General features: G+C 47.9%; 1 pseudogene; it reads left to right on the top strand.

Annotated features, from left to right (window-relative positions):
* The window catches only part of LOC137373410 (equilibrative nucleobase transporter 1-like), a 79693-nt pseudogene extending 62791 nt beyond the window's left edge, over positions 1–16902 (top strand).
* Positions 16903–17214: the final 312 nt, after the last annotated feature.

Genomic DNA, 17214 nt, shown 5'->3' on the forward strand with positions numbered 1-17214 from the left:
AGGTCATGGAGCAAAGGCAAACGGTATGTTGATGGTGTGGTGAAAGACAAAGCGTCAGTGCAGAGAGGGTGTCAATTGACAGAAAAACGAACAGCCCTGGCCCAAAACACAAACATGAAAAAAAACAGTGGGCAGGCACATGGTAAAAAAAAAATGATGAAACAAACTAAAATAAAATAAACAAATAAAAAAGAAAAAATAACAAAATAAATCGGGGGGCCCTTCATGCTTTGAAATGATTGAACTCCATGTTCAGTCCGGCAGACTGCAGTGCACCTAATCGATAAATGAGATGCTGTTCCTCGAGCTTGCTTTGATGTTCACTGGAACACTGCAGCAATCCCAGGACAGAGATGTTGGCATGAGAGCAAGGGGGGAAGTGTTGAAATGGCAAGCAACCGGAAGCTCAGGTCCTGCTTGCGGACTGAGCGGAGGAGTTCTGCAAAACAGTCACCCAGTCTGCGTTTGGTCTCCCCAGTGTAGAGGAGACCACATTGTGAGCAGCGAATACAGTATACTACATTGAAACAAGTACAAGTAAATGGCTGCTTCACCTGAAAGGAGTGTTTGGAGCCTTGGATAGTGAGGAGAGAGGAGGTTAATGGGCGGGAATTACACCTCCTGCAATTGCAGGGGAAGGTGCCGTGGGAAGGGGACAAGGTGTTGGGGGTAATGGAGGAGTGGACCAGGGTGTCACGGAGGGAATGATCCTTTCAGAATGCTGACAGGGGAGAGGAGGGGAAGATGTGTTTGGTATTGGCATCATGCTGGATGTGCCGAAATGGCGGAAAAAATTTTAATTCTGATTCTCTCTCCACAGATGCTGCCAGACCTGCTGAGTATTTCCAGCATTTCTTGTTTTTATTTCAGATTTCCAGTATCTGCAGTATTTTACTTTTATTCATATCCTATTGTTCACCCAGACTTGCATCCCAATCCATACTAAGACTCCTATCCAATCCACAGTGAGACTCATATCACAATCTGCTCTGAGCATTGTACCCCAATCCGCACAGAGGCATGAATCCTGATCTGCAGTGAGAAGGGTATCCTTATGTACACCGAGATCCATATATCAATGTATCTGGAAACATGTATCCTCATCTGTACTGAAACTCGAAACATAATTTGAACCAAAGCTTGTATGCAATCCGCAGGGAGATTCGTATCCCAATCCACACTGAGGTTCATAATGCCAATGCACATTGAGACTTTTAAGCCAATCCACGCCAAGACCCGCATTGCAATCCACACCAAGGCCCAGTAGCCAATCACACAAAGACATATACCCCAGTCCGCACTGAGACACAGATGTCAATGTACACCACGATCCATAGCAGAATCCACACTGATGCTCTTATTCCAACCCACACCAAGAACCATATTCCAATTTATACTGAGGCACATATTGAAATTCGCACTGAGGCATGTATCCCTAACCACACCGAAACCCATATCCCAATCCACACTGAGTCCTGTATCCCAATCTGAACTGATACCTGTATCCCAATTCACACCAAGACACATATCCCAATCTCTACCATGACTCATATACGAATCTGCACTGAGTCGTGCATCCCAATTGAACATCAGCAAGATAGCTATAGAATAAGTGAAGAAAGTCGCAAAATATTTCATGTTATCTCACACTCTGTTTTTGCTTCTCCATCGCTCTCTCTCCTTCTCACCATCCCCACCTCCTTTCTCTCACTCAGTCAGCAGGTTTACAAACGCCTTCGCCTTCATACAGTTGTGTGGTGTTTTCTGCGCTCCTTGGAACGGGCTGATCATGGACTGGCACAAACACAAAGACACAGCATCAGACATTGTCTCAGGTAAAACAGATGTGAACGCTCAGCTCCCTCCGAATTTCAGATATTTCAGGTGTGTGCATTCAGCTTCCTCCCATCTCAAGTAATCCGGGTGTGAACACTCAGCTCCCTCCCAGTCTCAGGTAATCTAGATGTGAGCACTATGCTTGTTTCACTCTCAGGTAATTCAGCTGTGATCACGTACCTCCATCCCAGGAACAACAAGCTCTGACCTCTGGGTACAGGACTCAAATCTAGCTCCAGATAGAGAGACATAAAGGGCTCTCTGTTTCTCACTCTCTCTGGGAGAGTTGGATTATGGGGGATTTGGAGGGGGAACCACTTTATTCACTCTGGTATGAGGCATGGGCAGAATTGGGGGAGACCTCTCACTCTCTCTCTGGTGTATGGTATTGGTGGATTTTTGGGAACCTCTCTTCCTCTCGGTCTGGGATGCTTGGGTACAGAGTGTTTGGGGAGCTCACCTCTCTCTCTGTCTCTCTAGGATGGGTTTTGGAGGGATTTTGGGCAAGCCTCTCTCTCTCTTTCTGGGATGGGCTATGGTTGGGAATTGAGTGACATCTCTCTCTCTCTCTCTCTCTCTCACTGGAATGGGTTAAGAGGGATTCGAGGAAGCCTTTCTCTCTCTCTCTGGGATGGTTCGGGAATGTGGGGTATTCGGGGGACTCTCTCTCCCTCTCTCGGATCATTGAGGTATGGGGGAGAGGTATTTGACAGTTCCTCTCTCGGACTGGATTGGGCTCTGGGTAGTTGATTTTTGGGGGGAGGGCTGTGCCCTGATTAAGTGTACTTTTTAAACTCTTCCTCTTTCTTGTTTCCACTCAGATTCTACCACCTCACAAAGACAGACTGACATGAAGCCAGTTGTTCTCTCTCTTGCCATCACTGTGACACAGGCCGTCCTGTTCTCGATCTGCATCACCATTCCAATACTACAGGTTCAGTACCTAACCTTCATCCTGCAGGTGATCACTCGTGCATTCCTATATGGGGGAGATGCCACATTCATCACCATGATGTAAGTCAATCACAATATCTGGGGAGGGAAATCTCATTTCGGAGGCCAAAACTCTAACTGTTAGAGCTGGAACTTTGAGAGCAAGAGTCCATTCGGACTCCTGTTATACCATTAGAACTGTGATTCAGAAACCTGAATTCCATTCAGATTCCCGTTGCACCATTAGAACTGTGATTCAGAAACCTGAATTCCATTCAGATTCCCGTTACACCATTAGATCTGTGATTCAGAAACCTGAATTCCATTCAGACTCCTGTTGCAGAGTTAAATCTGGTATTCTGAGACCAGGAACCCTTTCAGACACCTGTTATACAGCTAGATCTGGGATTCGAAGACCAAGAGTCCGTTCAGACTCCTGTTAGACTAGACGCCTGCTACACCATTAGATCTGTACTCTGAAAGCAGTAGTCCATTCAGACTCCTATTACACTGTTAGATCTGTTATTCTGAGAGCAGTAGTCCATTCAGACTCCCATTACGTTGTTCAATTTGGGTTTCGGACACCAGGAATCCATTCAGTTACCCGATTAAATCTGGGTTTTTGAAACCAGAAGTCCAGTGAGACTCTCGGTTCACCGGTTTGATATGGGATTTTGAGATCAGGCTCCATTCAGAGTCCTACACACTGTGACATAGACAAGAAGTTTTCGCTTGCAGGATAGAGCAAAACTGGGGGCCATAAATATAAGCTGGGTACGAATAAACCCAAAAAGGAATTCTGGAGAATCTTCGTTATCAAGAGAGTGATGAGAATGTGGAACTCGCTATCACAAGAAGTGGCTGAGTTGAATATTATCAATGTATTTAAGAGGAAGCTGGATACATACAAGAGGGAGAAAAGCGTTGAATGATATGTTGATGGGGTGGGGAGGATAAAGAAGGATGGGAAATGTGTCATGTGGAGTATAAACACCAGCATGGACCTCTTGGGCTGAATGGCCTGCTTCTGTGTGCTAGACTCAATGTGATTCTCTAAATCTCCTCCTCCTGTCTTGTCTTGTTTTCTGCAGGTTCCCTCCCCGTCACTTTGGGAAGATCTATGGGCTAGCACAGGCTCTTTCAGCTGTTATCGCTCTGCTACAGTACCCTTGCTTCGCTCTTGTCCAGGGACCTTTGCAAGATGACCCCCTCTATGTGAGTATCAGGAAGTATCTGGAAGTCTGGTGTTCCGTGTTATCTGGGCCAGAGAGTCAGGGATCCAGGGAGTGGCATCATGTGGGGATTTTATACAATAGAGAGAGAGAGAGAGAAAGGGAGAGAAAGAGAGAAAGAGGGGGAAAGAAAGAGGAGCTCTTGAAGCCTTGCTTTGGTGCTGGGGTTAAACCCTGAAATTACCCCCCATGTCACCCGAGGTTGAAAAGTCAATGTGTGGGGTTGGATTTGCTCTCGCACCACCAGGTCCCTTATGGAAAGCATGAATTTTATCAATAGAGGCAAAGAGTAAAAATGTCATGAGGTTACTGTGAAAACTTAATAAAACATTTGTTTGCCCACAGCTGGAGTTTTGTGTTCAATTCTGGGCCTCATGATAGGCAAAATGTGATAGTTATGGCGAACATACAGAAGAGATTTACATGAATAGTTCCAGGGATGAGGAATGAGAGTTACTTCGAGATACTCGGGAAGCTGGTGCTCCTCTCCTTCGAGCAGATACAGTTAAGAGGAAATTTAATGGAAGTGTCCAAAATGTTGAAGGGTTTCGGTAGAGAAAATAAAGAGAAAGTATTGTCAATGGTGGACGGGTCAATAAGACAAGGACATAGATTTAAGATTGCTGGCAAAACAATCAGCGGTGGCATGAGCAAAATCTTTTTTTAATACAATGAGTGTTTAGGATTTGGATCGATCTGCCTAATGGGCGGTGGATGCAGATTCAATTGGAGCGTTCAAAAGGGAATTGGATGAATACTTAAAGGAAACATTTCAGAAAGAGCTGGATAGTGGGACTAATTGGATGGCTCTTTGAAAGAGCCAGTACCGGCATGATGGGTGGAATGGCCCATTTCTGTGCAGTACTATTCTATAATTCTATAAGAAGGGTTCAAGATTGCACTTGCCAGAATAGTAACTGTCTCTGTCCATTTCTCACCCTTTTTGACACAGATGAACATCGGATTCATCGTCCTGGTAATGCTGGCCTATGCACATCCTATAAATGTCTACTTGCACTGCCGACGGGAAACAGGCCAGAGAGGCGCAGTGAAGGACCCCCGAGTTGAAGAGGAGGAGGAGGAAGATTGACGGGCAAAAGATAGCTCAGCTGGACACTTATTGGGGAGGGCGTGTGCCGGGTCAGTGTGTATAGTGTGGCAGTGTGCAGGGTCAGTGTTAACAGGGTAGGAGTGTACAGGGTCAATGTGTATAGGTGGGACTGTGTAGGGTCAGTATGTATAGAGGGAGTGTGTAGTGTCAGTGTGAAGAGGGTCGGAGTGTGCAGGGTCAGTGTTTATAGGGTGGGAGTGTGTAGGGTCAGTGTGTATAGGGTGGAAGTGTACAGGGTTAGTGTGTATAGGGTGAGAGTGTGTAGGGTCAGTGTGTATAGAGTGGGAGGGTACAGGGTCAGTGTGTATTGGGTGGAAGTGTACAGGGTCAGTGTGTATAGGTTGGGAGTGTGTAGGGTCAGTGTGTATAGGGTGGGAGTGTGTAGGGTCAGCGTGTATAGGGTGGGAGAATACAGGGTCAGTGTCTATAGAGTGGGAGTGTACAGGGTCAGTGCGTATTGGGTGGTAGTGTGCAGGGTCATTGTGTATAGGGTGGATAGTGTAAGGTCAGTGTGCATAGGGGGCGTCTGTAGTGTCAGTCTGTATAGTGTGGGGATGTCTAGGGTCATTGTGTATAGGGTGGGAGTGTGTAGGGTCAGTGTGTATAGGGTGGGAGTGTGCAGGGTCAGTGTCTATAGGTGGGAGTGTGCAGGGTCAGTGTATATAGGGTGGACGTGTACAGGGTCAGTTTGTATTGGGTGTAAGTGTACAGGGTCAGTGTGTATTAGAGTGGGAGTGTACAGGGTCAGTGTGTATAGGGTGCAGGTGTACAGGATCAGTATGTATAGTTGGGAGTGTACAGGGTTAGTGTGTATTGGGTGGGAGTGTGTATGATCAATGCGCATCGGGTGGATGTGTGCAGTGTCAGTATATAGGGTGGGAGTGTACAGGGTCATTGTGAATAGGGTGGAAGTGTACAGGGTCAGTGTGTAGAGGGTGGGAGAGTGTAGTGTCAGTGTGTATAGTGTGGGAGTGTACAGGGTCAGTGTGCATAGGGTGAGAATGTGTAGGGTCAGAGCGTATAGGGTGAAAGTGTGCATTGTCAGTGTGTATAGGATGGGAGTGTACAGGGTCAGAGTGTATAGGGTTGAAGTGTACAGGGTCAGTGTGTATTGTGTGGAAGGGTACAGGGTCAGTGTGTATAGTTTGGAAGTGTACAGGGTCAGAGTGTATAGGGTTGAAGTGTACAGGGTCAGTGTGTATTGTGTGGAAGTGTACAGGGTCAGTGTGTATTGGGTGAGAATGTGTAGGGTCAGAGCGTATAGGGTGAAAGTGTGCATTGTCAGTGTGTATAGGATGGGAGTGTACAGGGTCAGAGTGTATAGGGTTGAAGTGTACAGGGTCAGTGTGTATTGGGTGGAAGTGTACAGGGTCAGTGTGTATAGGATGGGAGTGTGTAGGGTCAGTGTGTATAGGGTGGGAGTGTGTAGGGTCAGTGTGTATAGGGTGGGAGTGTGCAGGGTCAGTGTCTATAGGTGGGAGTGTGCAGGGTCAGTGTATATAGGGTGGACGTGTACAGGGTCAGTTTGTATTGGGTGTAAGTGTACAGGGTCAGTGTGTATTAGAGTGGGAGTGTGCAGGGTCAGTGTGTATAGGGTGCAGGTGTACAGGATCAGTATGTATAGTTGGGAGTGTACAGGGTTAGTGTGTATTGGGTGGGAGTGTGTATGATCAATGCGCATCGGGTGGATGTGTGCAGTGTCAGTATATAGGGTGGGAGTGTACAGGGTCATTGTGAATAGGGTGGAAGTGTACAGGGTCAGTGTGTAGAGGGTGGGAGAGTGTAGTGTCAGTGTGTATAGTGTGGGAGTGTACAGGGTCAGTGTGCATAGGGTGAGAATGTGTAGGGTCAGAGCGTATAGGGTGAAAGTGTGCATTGTCAGTGTGTATAGGATGGGAGTGTACAGGGTCAGAGTGTATAGGGTTGAAGTGTACAGGGTCAGTGTGTATTGTGTGGAAGGGTACAGGGTCAGTGTGTATAGTTTGGAAGTGTACAGGGTCAGAGTGTATAGGGTTGAAGTGTACAGGGTCAGTGTGTATTGTGTGGAAGTGTACAGGGTCAGTGTGTATTGGGTGAGAATGTGTAGGGTCAGAGCGTATAGGGTGAAAGTGTGCATTGTCAGTGTGTATAGGATGGGAGTGTACAGGGTCAGAGTGTATAGGGTTGAAGTGTACAGGGTCAGTGTGTATTGTGTGGAAGTGTACAGGGTCAGTGTGTATTGGGTGGGAGTGTATAGGGTCAGTGTGTATTGGGTGGAAGTGTACAGGGTCATTGTCTATAGAGTGAGGATGCACAAGTTCAGTGTGTATTGGGTGGGAGTGTACAGGGTCAGTGTCTATAGATTCAGAGTGTACAGTGTGTATACGGTGGAAGTGTACAGTGTCAGTGTATATAGAGTGGAAGTGTAAAGGGTCACTGTGTATTGGGTGGATGTGTCCAGAGTCAGTGTGTATAGGCTGGAAGTGTACAGGGTCAGTGTGTATAGAGTGGAAGTGTACAGAGTCAGTGTGTATAGGCTGGAAGTATACAGGGTCCGTGTGTATAGGGTGGAATTGTACAGGATCGGTGTGTATGTGCTGGAAGTGTACAGGGTCTGTGTGTATAGGGTGGAAATGTGCAGGGTCAGTGTGTATAGTTGGGAGTGTACAGGGTCAGTGTGTGTAGGGTGGGAGTGTGGATGATCAGTGTATATAGGGTGGATGTGTGCAGGGTCAGTGTGTATAGTTTGGAAGTGTACAGGGTCTGTGTGTATACGTTGGAAGGGTGCATGATCAGTGTATATAGGGTGGATGTGTACAGGGTCAGTGTGTGTAGTTGGGAGTGTACAGGGTCAGTCTGTACTGGGTGGAAGTGTACCGGGGCATTGTGTATAGGGTGGGAGGGTGTATGATCAGTGTGTATAGGGTGGATGTGTGCAGGGTCAGTGTGTATAGGGTGGGAGTGTACAGGGTCATTGTGAATAGGGTGGAACTGTACAGGGTCAGTGTGTATAGGGTGGAGGTGCACAGGATCAGTGTGTCGAGGGTGGGAGAGTGTATGGTCAGTGTGTATAGGGTGGAAGTGTGCATCATCAGTGTGTATAGGCCTGGACAACGTATGCCAGCCAAGAGCGACGTCTCAATTCATTCCATCTTCGCTGCCTTCGGAGAATACTTGGCATCAGGTGGCAGGACTATATCTCCAACACAGAAGTCCTTGAAGCGGCCAACACCCCCAGCTTATACACACTACTGAGTCAGCGGCGCTTGAGATGGCTTGGCCATGTGAGCCGCATGGAAGATGGCAGGATCCCCAAAGACACATTGTACAGCGAGCTCGCCACTGGTATCAGACCCACCGGCCGTCCATGTCTCCGTTATAAAGACGTCTGCAAACGCGACATGAAATCGTGTGACATTGATCACAAGTCGTGGGAGTCAGTTGCCAGCATTCGCCAGAGCTGGCGGGCAGCCATAAAGACAGGGCTAAATTGTGGCGAGTCGAAGAGACTTAGTAGTTGGCAGGAAAAAAGACAGAGGCGCAAGGGGAGAGCCAACTGTGCAACAGCCCCAACAAACAAATTTCTCTGCAGCACCTGTGGAAGAGCCTGTCACTCCAGAATTGGCCTTTATAGCCACTCCAGGCGCTGCTTCACAAACCACTGACCACCTCCAGGCGCGTATCCATTGTCTCTCGAGATAAGGAGGCCCAAAAGAAAAGAAAGAAGGGTGGGAGTGTAGAGGGTCAGTGTGTATAGTTTGGAAGTGTACAGGGTCAGTGTGTAGAGGGTGGGAGTTTGTAGTGTCAGTATGTTTAGGTGGGAGAGTGCACAGCCAGTGTGTATAGTGTGGGAGTGTGTAGGGTCAGACTGTATAGACTGGATGTGTGCATTGTGACTGTGTATAGGGTGGGAGTGTACAGGGTCAATGTATAGAGGGTGTATGTGTACAGGGTCAGTGTGTATAGTTTGGAAGTATGCAGGGTCCGTGTATGTAGGGTGGACGCGTACCGGGTCAGTGTCTATTAGAGTGGGAGTGTACAAGGTCAGTGTGTATATGGTGGAAGTATAGAGGGTCCGTGTGTATTGGGTGGAAGTGTACAGGGTCTGTGTGTGGAGGGTGGGAGTTTGTATTGTCATTGTGCATAGTGCGGGAGTGTACAGGGTCAGTGTGTGCAGGGTTGGAGTGTGGAGGGTCAGAGTGTATAGGGTGGAAGGGTACAGGGTCAGTGTGTATAGTTTGGAAGTATGCAGTGTCCGTGTATGTAGGGTGGAATTGTACAGGGTCAGTGTCTATTAGAGTGGGAGTGTACAAGGTCAGTGTGTATATGGTGGAAGTGTAGAGGTTCCGTGTGTATTGGGTGGAAGAATACAGGGTCAGTGTATATAGGGTGGATGTGTACATGGACAGTGTGTATAGTTTGGAAGTGTACAGGGTCAATGTGTATAGGGTGGGAGTGTACAAGGTCAATGTGTACAGTGTGGGACTGTAGATGATCAGTGTGTATAGCGTGGACGTGTACAGGGTGAGTGTGTGTAGTTTGGAAGTGTGCAGGTTCAGTGTCTCTTGAGTGGGAGTGTACAGGGCCAGTGTGCATTGTGTGGAAGTGTACAGGGTCAGTTTCTATAGATTCAGAGTGTACAGGGCCAATGTCTGTGGAGTGAGATTGTACAGGCTCAGTGTATATAGAGTTGGAGTGTACAGGGTCAGTGTGTACTGGGTGGGAGCGTACAGGGTCAGTGTGTATTGGGTGGAAGTGAACAGGGTCAGTGTGTAGTGGGTGGAAGAGTACAGGGTCTGTGTGTATTGGGTGGAAGAGTACAGGGTCTGTGTGTATTGGGTGGAAGTGAACAGGGTCAGTGTGTATTGGGTGGAAGTGAACAGGGTCAGTGTGTATTGGGTGGAAGTGTACAGGGTCAGTGTGTATTGGGTGGAAGTGAACAGGGTCAGTGTGTATTGGGTGGAAGTGTACAGGGTCAGTGTGTATTGGGTGGAAGTGTACAGGGTCTGTGTGTATTGGGTGGAAGTGAACAGGGTCAGTGTGTATTGGGTGGAAGTGAACAGGGTCAGTGTGTATTGGGTGGAAGTGTACAGGGTCAGTGTGTATTGGGTGGAAGTGTACAGGGTCTGTGTGTATTGGGTGGAAATGTACAGGGCCAGTGTCTGTGGAGTGAGATTGTACAGGCTCAGTGTATATAGAGTTGGAGTGTACAGGGTCAGTGTGTACTGGGTGGGAGCGTACAGGGTCAGTGTGTATTGGGTGGAAGTGTACAGGGTCAGTGTGTATTGGGTGGGAGCGTACAGGGTCAGTGTCTATTTCCTGGGAGTGTACAGGGTCAGTGTGTATTGGGTGGGAGTGAACAGGGTCAGTGTGTATTTCCTGGGAGTGTACAGGGTCAGTGTGTATTGGGTGGAAGTGTACAGGGTTAGTGTGTATACGGTGGAAGTGTACAGGGCCAGTGTCTCTTGAGTGGGGGTGTACAGGATCAGTGTGCATTGGGTGGAAGTGTAGAAGGTCAGTGTATATAAAGTGAGAGTGTACAGGGTGCGTGTGTATGCGGTGGAAGTGTACAGGTCTGTGTATATGCAGCGGAAGTGTCCAGGATTAGTGTGTTTTAGGTGGAAGTGTACGAGGTCTGTGTGTATTGGGTGGAGGTGTACAGGGTCAGTGTCTGTGGAGGGAGATTGTACAGGCTCAGTGTATATAGTGTGGGAGTGTACAGGGTCAGTGTGTATTGGGTGGAAGTGTACATGGCAAGTGTATATAGGGCGGCAGTGTACAGGGTCAGTGTCTATAGGGTGGGAGTGTACAGTGTCAGTATCTATAGAGTGAGAGTGTACAGGGTCCGTGTGTATGCGGTGGAAGGGTACAGGGTCAGTGTGTAGACGGCAGAAGTGTACAGGGTCAGTGACTGTGGAGTGAGATTGTACAGGCTCAGTGTATATGGTGTGGGGGTGTACAGTGTCAGTGTGTATTGGGTGGAAGTGTACAGGGTCAGCATGCATAGTGTGAGAGTGTACAGGATCAGTGTGTATAGGGTGGAAGTGTACAGGGTCAGCGTGCATAGAGTGAGAGTGTACAGGCTCAGTGTATATGGTGTGGGAGTGTACAGTGTCAGTGTGTATAGGGTGGAAGTGTACAGGGTCAGCGTGCATAGAGTGAGAGTGTACAGGATCAGTGTGTATTTGGTGGAGATGTACAGGTTCAGTGTCTATTAGAGTGACAGTGTACAGGGTCTGTATGTATAGGGTGCAGTTGTACATGGTCAGTGTGTATAGGATGGGAGTGTACATAGTGTGTATAGGGTGGAAGTGTATATGGCCAGTGTTTATATGATTTAGATTTAGAGATACAGCACCGAAACATGCCCTTCGGCCCACCGAGTCTGTGCTGACCATTTACCCATCCATTTATACTAATCCTACACTAATCCCATATTCCTTCCACATCCTCACCTGTCCTTATATTCCCCTACCACCTACCTATACTAGGGGCAGTTTATAATGGCCAATTTACCGATCAACCTGCAAGTCTTTTGGCTGTGGGAGGAAACCGGAACACCCGAAGGAAACCCACGCAGACACAGGGAGAACTTGCAAACTCCACACAGGCAGTATCCAGAATTGAACCCGGGTCGCTGGAGCTGTGAGGCTGCAGTGCTAACCACTGCACCACTGTGCCGGGTCAGTGTAAATAGGGTGCCATTGTACATGGTCAGTGTGTATTGGGTGGAAGTGTACAGGCTCAGTGTCCATAGAGTGAGAGTGTACAGGGTCAGTGTGTATAGGTGGGAGTGTGCAGGGTCAGTGTCTATTTCCTGGGAGTTTACATGGGCAGTGTGTATACGGTGGAAGTGCACATGGTCAGTGTGTATAGGTGGGAGTGTGTAGGGTCAGTGTGTACAGGCTGGTAGTGTGTAGGGTCACTGTGTACAGGGTGGGATTCTATAGGGTCAGTGTGTATAGGGTGGAAGTGTGTTGGGTCAGTGTGTATAGCCTGGGAGTGTGTAGGGTCACTGTGTACAGGGTGGGATTCTATAGGGTCAGTGTGTATAGGGTGGAAGTGTACAGAGCCAGTGTGTATAGTTTGGAAGTGTACAGGGTCCGTGTGTATAGGGTGGAAGTGTACAGGGTCCGTGTGTATAGGGTGGAAGTGTACAGGGTCAGTGTGTATAGAGTGGAAGTGTACAGGATCAGTGTCTATTCGGTGGACGTGTACAGGGTCAGTGTCTATTAGAGTGGGAGTGTACAGGGTCAGTGTCCATAGGGTGGGAGTGTACAGGGTCAGTGTGTATAGGGTGGAGGTGTACATGCCAGTGTGTATAGGGTGGAAGTGTACAGGTTCAGTATTTATAGCATGTAAGTGTACAGGGTCAGTGTGTATGGTTTGGAACTGTACAGGGTCAGTGTGTGTTCTTTGGAACTGTACAGGGTCAGTATGTATTGTTTGGAAGTGTACAGGGTCAGTGTCTATTAGAGTGGGAGTGTACAGGGTCAGTGTGTATCGAGTGGAAGTGTACAGGGTCAGTGTCTATTAGAGTGGGAGTGTACAGGGTCAGTGTGTATCGAGTGGAAGTGTACAGGGTCAGTGTCTATTAGAGTGGGAGTGTACAGGGTCAGTGTGTATCGAGTGGAAGTGTACAGGGTCAGTGTCTATTAGAGTGGGAGTGTACAGGGTCAGTGTGTATCGAGTGGAAGTGTACAGGGTCAGTGTCTATCAGAAGGGGAGTGTACAGGGTCAGTTTCCATAGGGTGAGAGTGTACAGGGTCAGTGTGTATCGGGTGAGAGTGTACATGGTCAGTTTGTATAGAGTGGGAGTGTACATGGTCAGTGTCTATAGGGTGGGAGTGTACATGGTCAGTGTGTATAGGGTGGAAGTGTACAGGGTCAGTTTGTATAGAGTGGAAGTGTACAGGGTCTGTGTTTATCTGGTGGAAGTGTACAGGGTCAGTGTGTATAGGGTGGGAGTGTACATGGTCAGTGTCTATAGGGTGGGAGTGTACATGGTCAGTGTGTATAGGGTGGAAGTGTACAGGGTCTGTTTGTATAGAGTGGAAGTGTACAGGGTCTGTGTTTATCTGGTGGAAGTGTACAGGGTCAGTGTGTATAGGGTGGGAGTGTACAGGGTCAGTGTCTATTGGGTGGGAGTGTACAGTGTCAGTGTGTATAGACTGGAAGTGTACAGGGTCAGTGTGTATAGTCTGAAAATGTGCAGGGTGAGTGTGTATCGAGTGGAAGTGTACAGGGTCAGTGTGTATAGGCTGGAAGTGTACAGCATCGGTGTGTATAGGGTGGAAATATGTAAGGTCAGTGTGTATAGAGTGGAAGTGTACAGCGTCAGTGTGTATAGGGTGGAAGTGTACAGGATCGGTGTGTATAGGCTGGAAGTGTACAGGGTCCATGTGTATAGGGTGGAAATATGCAGGGTCAGTGTGTACAGAGTGGAAGTGTACAGCGTCAGTGTGTATAGGCTGGAAGTGTACAGGGTCCGTGTGTATAGGGTGGAAATGTGCAGGGTCAGTGTGTATAGAGTGCAAGTGTACAGGTTCAGTGTGTATAGTTGGGAGTGTACATGGTCAGTGTGTACTGGGTGAAAGTGTACATGGTCATTGTGTATAGAGTAAAACTGTACAGGATCAGTGTGTATTGGGTAGAAGTGTACAGGGTCAGTGTCTATTAGAGTGGGCATGTGCATCGCCTGTGTGTATAGGGTGCAAGTGTACAGGGTCAGTGTGTTTTGAGGGTGCAAGTGTACAGGGTCAGTGTGTATAGGGTGAGAGTGTACAGGGTCAGTGTGTATAGTGTGGAAGTGTACTTGGTCAGTGTGTATAGGGTAGGAGTGTACAGGGTCAGTTTGTATAGGGTGGGAGTGTACATCTTCAGTGTGTATAGGGTGAAAGTGTACAGGGTCAGTTTGTGTAGAGTGGATGTGTATAGGATCCGTGTGCATTGGGTGGAAGTGTACTGGGTCAGTGTTTATAGGGTGGGAGTGTACAGGGTCAGTGTGGATAGGGTGGAATTTTACAGGGTCAGTGTGTGTTGAATGGAAGTGTACAGGGTTAGTGTCTATACAGTGGGAGTGTTCAGGGTCAGTGTGTATTGGGTGGGAATATTTACAGGGTCAGTGTGTATATGCTGGGAGAGTGTAGGATCACGTTGTATAGTGTGGGAGTATAAAGAGTCAGTGTGTACTGGGTCCGAGTGTACAGGGTCAATGTGTACGGGTGAGGGTGTACAGAGTGGGAGTGTCCATGATGGGGATGTACGGGATGGGGATATACAAGGTGAGGTTTTGAATGTTGTGGCTATACAGGGTGGGGAGTGTACAGGGTGGGGAGTGTACAGGGTGGGGAGTGTACAAGGTGGGGAGTGTACAGGGTGGGGAGTGTACAGGGTGGGGAGTGTACAGGGTGGGGAGTGTACAGGGTGGGAATGTACCGGGTGGGGATGCACAGGATGGGGATTTGAAGGGTGGGGATGTACAGGGTGGGAGTGTGCAGGTTGGGAGTGCACAGTTTTGGGATATGAAAGGTGGGTGTGTGCAGGGTGAGAGTGTGCAGGGTAGGGATGTACAGTGCAGAGATGTACAGGGTGGGGATGTATCGGGTGGAGATGTACAGGGTGGGGAGGTGCAGTTTGGTGATGTGCAGGGTGGGAGTGTACAGTGTAGGGATGTACAGTGTGGAGATGTATCGGGTGGGAATGTATCGGGTGGAGATGTACAGGGTGGGGAGGTGCAGTTTGGAGAATGTGCAGGATGGGAGTGTACAGTGTAGGGGTGTACAGTGTGGAGATGTATCGGGTGGGAATGTATCGGGTGGAGATGTACGGTGTGGGGAGGTGCAGTTTGGAGAATGTGCAGGATGGGAGTGTACAGGTTTGGGATTTGAAAGGTGAACGTATGCATGGTGCGAGTTTGCAGTGTGGGGATCTGCAAAGCCGGTGTGTGGATCTTTTGTGATATGCAGGGTGACATTCTCCAGTGTGAGTATGTACAATGTGAGGGTGTGTGGTTTGTGTTTGTGGATGGTTGGGTTTGGGTCGGCGTGTTCCAGGATAATTGGAGGTGTGATAGTATTTAGTTCAAGCCCGAAGCAAATCAGTTTTTTACATTCTGACCAATTTTGAAAGGTTGCTGTCTCTCAGGAAACCGGTGACTGTCCAGTCTTGGATGTTTCGTTCAGAAGGCCAGGTCAACGAGAGATTAGCGAATAGTGTTAATTCCTTTGAAGCAATTTTGTTCTTTAATCCACTGGATCACCCAGCACAAATAGTCCACTTCCTCATCTTTCTCCTTCCCCTTCCCTCTCTCATTCTCCTCTTTCCTCATCCCTTGCCTCTCTCTTTCTGCCTATTGTCTTTACATTTCTTTCCTTCACTCTCTCCTTCCTTGTCTCCTTCATTTCCCCTTCGTATCTTCTCGACATCCCTTTTTATTCCTTCACCTCTTCCATCACCCTTCTCTCTCTTTCATCTTATTGTCTCTCTCCTTCTCCCCTTTCATCCCTATCCGACTTCCCATCCCCTTCTTTCAGTTTTTCCCTCTCTCCTTTCTCTTCTCTTCCCTTCACTACTGTCCTTCCCTCCCTCGTTTCCCGTCTTCTCTCCTTTCTCTTCTTTTCTATCCCCTCCTCTCTCTCCTCACTGTCCTACACTCCCTCTCCTTCCCTCTCTCTCCATCTATCCTCCCCTTACCCCCTCCACCTTCCCACACTCCCCATTCCATGTCTCCTCACCATTGCCTCACTTCCCTTCTCCTGATTCCCTCTCATCCTCATCCCTCTGTCTCGATTTCTCCCCTTCATCCTCTGGCTACTCTTCTTTACAGCTCCTCTTTCTCCTTTTCCTCCTTTTCCTCCTCCTGCCAACCTCCTGCTCAGTCCCGATAGATCTCTTAAAGCTGCCTGATCAGCATCCCCACATTTTACAGGTGTGTTGTACTTTTCTTATTTAAATATTTCCCTGTCAAGGCTGGTGGAAGTGGAGCTCACATCAGTGTTGACGTGTTTTGCAAGAGCACATTTCCCTGTTACCATTGCTGGAGTGGTACTGTTGCAGGAAGGAGTGCCACACTTGGTTCCAATGGAATTCATTTTCTCTGAAAGGATGTCAGCCTGGGCCCCACAAAAGCAGCATTGATCTCCACGAAGAATGCCTGTACGCAACATGCAGAGAGTAAGGGTCCCTGTAGAGAACACACAATTCACTTTTGGTGTTTAAGGTGATTAATTGCAGAGGAAATCCTTCTGGAGTCCCAGTGAACCTTCCAATCGGCCAGAGGATCAACTAACATGATCTTCACAGCACGCCAACTTCAGGAACAAGTGCAAAGAGCAGAACATTCATTTCACATGGATTTCTGCAAGCTATAAAAGCTTTTGACTCAGTGAATCAAACTGGCTTTTGAAGGTACTACAATGATATGGATGACCAGCTAATTTGCAGACATCATCCATCTCCTTCATAAAATATACAAATAGCAGTACTGTGTAATGGCTCCACCACAGACCCCCTTTCCTATAGTAAAACAGTGGTGTGCCTCAATCTTTCTCGCACCAACACCAAGACTTACTACTAACAGGCTCCCCCAGTTTGTTAATAACTTATGGCAATGATGGTGCACTCATAGACCTCAACTGGCTGAAGGCCAAATCCAGGACAACAAGCACTTTTGTGATAGAATTACAGTATGCTGACCTCACACTAGCTAGTGCTCATTCTGAAGAAGACCTGCAGCAGATAGTTGCTGTAGTTGACGAAGCCTATGAGAGCATGGAACATGCCCTGAACACCAGCTTGGGCAACTTATAGTCGCCATATCAAGGCACCAAAACAACATAATTAATGCTGTTTTAGAAGGATTTTGCGAATCAAATGGGATGACAAAGGAACAAACATGAACATCCTCCAAGCAAAAGACATGCCAAGAAGAGGCCATGATAATCGCGCATCAGCTGAGGTGGATGAGACATGTCGTCAGAAGGCCCAGCTCAAGACTGGCCAAAAAAGTGCTCAACTCAAAGCTACAACAGGGAACCTGCTCACAGGGGAGGCAAAGGGATGGTTTCAAAGACAATCTCAAAGCCTCTAGAAGGTCTGCTCTATTTACATCAACATATTGGA

This window comes from Heterodontus francisci, chromosome 9 (assembly GCF_036365525.1).
Source record: "Heterodontus francisci isolate sHetFra1 chromosome 9, sHetFra1.hap1, whole genome shotgun sequence".
Lineage (NCBI taxonomy): Eukaryota > Metazoa > Chordata > Chondrichthyes > Heterodontiformes > Heterodontidae > Heterodontus > Heterodontus francisci.